Below are 4,625 nucleotides of genomic sequence, written 5' to 3' on the forward strand. Positions count from 1 at the left end.
CTTATTTTACCGGAAGGTTTTGAATTGGCACCCCCCGATCGTATTTCGCCTGAGATTAAAGAGAAGATAGGCAATCTGTCTTTTCAAAACTATCGCCCTACAAAAAAAAATATTCTTGTAGTAGGCCCTGTTCCTGGTCAGAAATATAATGAAATCACGTTTCCTATTCTTTCCCCGGATCCCGCTAGTAAAAGAGATATTCATTTCTTAAAATATCCTATATATGTAGGCGGGAACAGGGGAAGGGGCCAGATTTATCTTGACGGGAGCAAGAGTAATAATAATGTTTATAATGCTACAGCAGCAGGTATAGTCAAAAAAATCATACGAAAAGAAAAAGGGGGATACGAAATCACTATAGTAGATGCATTAGATGAGCGTGAAGTGATTGATATTATACCTCCAGGACCAGAACTTCTTGTTTCAGAAGGTGAATCTATCAAACTTGATCAGCCATTAACAAGTAATCCTAATGTCGGTGGATTTGGTCAGGGGGATGCGGAAATAGTACTTCAAGATCCATTACGTGTTCAAGGTCTCTTGTTCTTCTTGGCATCTATTATTTTAGCACAAATCTTTTTAGTTCTTAAGAAGAAACAATTTGAGAAGGTTCAATTGTTCGAAATGAATTTTTAGTTCCGCGTATTTATCAACATATTAAACTCGTAAAAATAACTCAATTTTTTTGATAATTTTTGTAATTATATTCTGTATAATATCTGTATAATAGAAAATATATATATATATTCAAATATCGAAAAGTTACTCTAAGGGGGATTCTTTGTTTTTTCTTTTTTTTTTTTTTCTTTGTCCTTTCCTAGAGTCCGATTCCTATTCCTTCTTGTTTGTGTTGAAATAGAAATATTCTAAAAATATCAATAAAATACTATTTTTGAATCCCTTCCTGAAAAATCCTATATCTTAGTTTCTCTTTTTTCCAACTTAGAATCTTTCTGCCAGATAATCTTTTATGGTATATAAATAATATGTAAAATAATATGTAGTGAACAAATAAAAAAAAAAGAATGAAATGGAATTTTTTGAAACATCGGAAGAAGTAGTCATTTATATGAAAAAAAATTAGAATTCTTAAGAACTCAAGGGGGATCCACTTGCATTCGTCAAAGAAAGAGTGGATCCCTGTTCAGTTCTTACACTTTCATTTCAAAAACCCAAATAGAATACGATTACTACAGAGATGAGCCCAATCCGGAATATGAACCATAAAAGAAAATACCAATTAAACCGATCACAGTAATACCAGTTACAGTACCTATTATCCAAAGAGGAATTCTTCCAGTAGTATCGGCCATTTATCCCACTTTCCTCCACATTTAATCACGTAGTCAGTCATGCTAAAGACATTAACAAACAGTCATAGATAATTATGAAATGATATCCTTCCGAATGGGATAAAAGAATTCTTAATATATATATTATTGACTATTCCTATTTCTTCTATTAATTCTAATTAATTGAAGAAATAATTTGAAAATAAAACAGCAAGTACAAAAATAAGTAATAACCCCCAGTAGAGACTGGTACGATTCAATTCAACATTTTGTTCATTTGGGTTTGATTGTGTCATAGCTCTATAATTCAAATTAAGTTTATCGTTGGATGAATTGCATTGCTGATATTGATCCCAAAAAAGAAACAGTGGGTACCGCTAGTCCGTGAACAGCTAGCCATCGTACTGTAAAAATTGGATAGGTCCTATCTATAGTCATTGGAGCCTCCTAAAAAGATCTACTAAATTCATCAAGTTGTTCCAAAGGATCAAAACGGCCAGTTATTAATGGAATTCCTTGTCGGTTCTCTGTAAAATACTCGTTTGGGCGGGGACTTCCAAATACATCGTAAGCTAGACCTGTACTGACAAATAACCAACCTGCAATGAATAGGGAGGGTATAGTAATGCTATGAATAATCCAGTATCGGATACTGGTAATAATATCAGCAAAAGAACGTTCTCCTGTGCTTCCAGACATCTTGAACTCCACATATTCTTGTACAGTCAAAAGGGGGGGATCGAGTCCATAAAAGACGAGATCAGTAAGGCGAAATTTACTGAAATAGAATCCTTGTTAGATCGTCCATTTTGTACCAACGGTGTCTTTTGAGTATACCGAATCAGTATAGCTATCCTTCTTCTAACAGAGCAATGAAATTTCACAATCAGTGTAAAATTTTAGTACTAGATTTTTTTCTTCTTTTTTCATTGATTGTCTCTATGTAGTCAAAAATCCGATAGAAAATTTTGCAAAGTTTGGGTATATAAAAATTTTTTTTATATTAAATTTTTAGAGTAATAGTATAAAAGGAAGGTTCTTAACATTTCAAATTATTAGTTTTGGATTAGAAACTAAAGATCCATTAAAATCGGAATATGAGAAAAGGGTTTCTAATAATTAATAAAGTAGATAATTCATAAAGTAGATTTTCTATTTTAATAATTCAATTATTGCCAAATCAATAAATATATTTTTTGTGGTTGTTGAAGATCTTTTTTTCTATTTTCTTCTACATTAATTCAAAGTGAAATAAAATGAAATAACAGAGTTATTATTCTTTGTTTGAATATTCATAATTTTTCTTTTCTTTTTCCAATATAAACAGAATTCTATTGGATATCTATAGAATAATACTAAATATTTTCATTAGATCAGTTTACTTAATTCCTGAGTTGATTAAGAAGTATGTTGATTTGAAATCACAGGATGGGTAGATGTAACAGATGAGGAATTTATTTCTAAATTATGTTACTCTATTTCTTTTTTTTTTTTTCGTCTCTAATAATTGAATTTATTGAGGAATTGCCAATTTTGAATTGTATCTTTCAAGTAGGATTTTTTATCTTCTTTTTTCTCTCAAAAATGGAAATTTAGGGAAGTGCTTTATAAACATATGTATAAAAAGAACGAACATATTTCATTTAGTTTCTATATGCCCACTATCACTAGTTATTTCGGTTTTTTACTATCGGTTTTAATTATAACCTCGTCTCTATTTATTGGTCTTAGTAAAATACGACTTATTTGATTTGTAATTTTGAGAGGAATAGTAAATTTTGGTATAAGACATTCTAGAATTCCTTACTATGTCAATTTACAATTCTCGATCGTTGAGATTTATGATCAATACAGATTTATGTTTAAGGCTAGATATTATATTACCTTTCTTTTTACTTTTCGAACAAATAAAAATGATTGAAGTTTTTCTATTTGGAATCGTGTTAGGTTTAATTCCTATTACTTTGGCTGGATTATTTGTAACTGCATATTTACAATACCGACGAGGTGATCAGTTGGATCTTTGATTCATTAATGTCTCTTTTTTTGTGATTCCCTATTTATTTAGTTTAATCCTAATCGACAAGGATAAAATTCAGACTTTCTTTTGAATGTTCAATTATTTCAGTGTAATTATCAGGCGAATAATACTAGAATCACGCTCTGTAGGATTTGAACCTACGACATCGGGTTTTGGAGACCCGCGTTCTGCCGAACTGAACTAAGAGCGTTTTGTTTTCATAAAATTATATGATCCAAATCCATTTTGCATATAGATATTCAGTATGTATGTTCAATTGGAATTCGTCTTCACAGGTTCCCGGTTTATTGCTCATCTCATAGAATATGGAATATTATAGAATACGGAATATCATAGAATAAGTAATTGTTAGGGATAGGGATGACAGGATTTGAACCCGTGACATTTTGTACCCAAAACAAACGCGCTACCAAGCTGCGCTACATCCCTTTTCCATTTGTTTATAGTGTTATTGTAAAGAATCTTTGTCTTGTTTTCCACATTTTTCTCTGTTGATATATATCAACAGAGAAAAAATACTTAAATAATAAAAAGAAAGGAGGATTTGAAATGCGAGATCTAAAAACATATCTTTCCGTGGCACCAGTAGTAAGTACTTTATGGTTCGGGGCTTTGGCGGGTCTATTGATAGAGATCAATCGTTTTTTTCCAGATGCATTGATATTCCCCTTTTTTTAATTTTAGTTATTGACACGGGAAGGGGTGAAGAAGATGAAAGGTCCAATTATATATTAAATATGTGTAATTAACCTACTCTTCTTTTTTTTTTTTTTAGGAAAGATAAAGACGAAAGATTAAATTGGCCTCATTGAAATTCGGAGTGACACTCGGGATCGGGATCTGGTCCAGGCTTCAATGGAATTGAATTATTAATTCAATTCCTATGAAAAAGAAAGTGAAAGCAGAAATCCATAGGTTGGGGCAACAATATCATAAAAAATACTTTAAAAAAACGAAAATACTGGCAATTTGAAACGAAATATAGTTACAGATCCTTGTATTCTTTTTGTACTAGATTCAATTAAATTGGAACGAAATCTTTCATAATTTTTCGAATTCTTCTTTTTTATCTTATCTTAGTTGTTTTCATCTTTTTCTTAGATTCTTAGATTCGAATCCGAAAAGAGTTATAAGTGAATTAAAAACCCAAAGGAGGGTCATGTCCAAGGGTAAAGATATCCGAGTAAGTGTTCTTTTGGAAGGTACTGGTTGTGATAAAAAGAGTCTAAATAAGGAATAAAGCGGTATTTCTAGATAGATTACTAACAAGAATCGACACAATACGCCTAGTC

The 4,625-nt window shown here is 31.2% G+C and overlaps 2 non-coding genes across 2 annotated transcripts; both read right to left on the reverse strand.

Moving 5' to 3' along the window:
• Positions 1 to 3,449: 3,449 nt before the first annotated feature.
• On the reverse strand, positions 3,450 to 3,523 carry TRNAW-CCA (transfer RNA tryptophan (anticodon CCA)). Its single transcript has one exon. It is a non-coding gene; the product is annotated as a tRNA-Trp (tRNA).
• Positions 3,524 to 3,688: 165 nt separating this feature from the next.
• TRNAP-UGG (transfer RNA proline (anticodon UGG)) lies at positions 3,689 to 3,762 on the reverse strand. The gene has a single exon. It is a non-coding gene; the product is annotated as a tRNA-Pro (tRNA).
• Positions 3,763 to 4,625: the final 863 nt, after the last annotated feature.

The sequence above is a fragment of the Vigna unguiculata genome, unplaced genomic scaffold (assembly GCF_037176805.1).
Source record: "Vigna unguiculata cultivar grain cowpea cultivar isolate G323 ecotype 2 unplaced genomic scaffold, ASM3717680v1 ptg000397l, whole genome shotgun sequence".
In the NCBI taxonomy this organism is placed as follows: domain Eukaryota; kingdom Viridiplantae; phylum Streptophyta; class Magnoliopsida; order Fabales; family Fabaceae; genus Vigna; species Vigna unguiculata.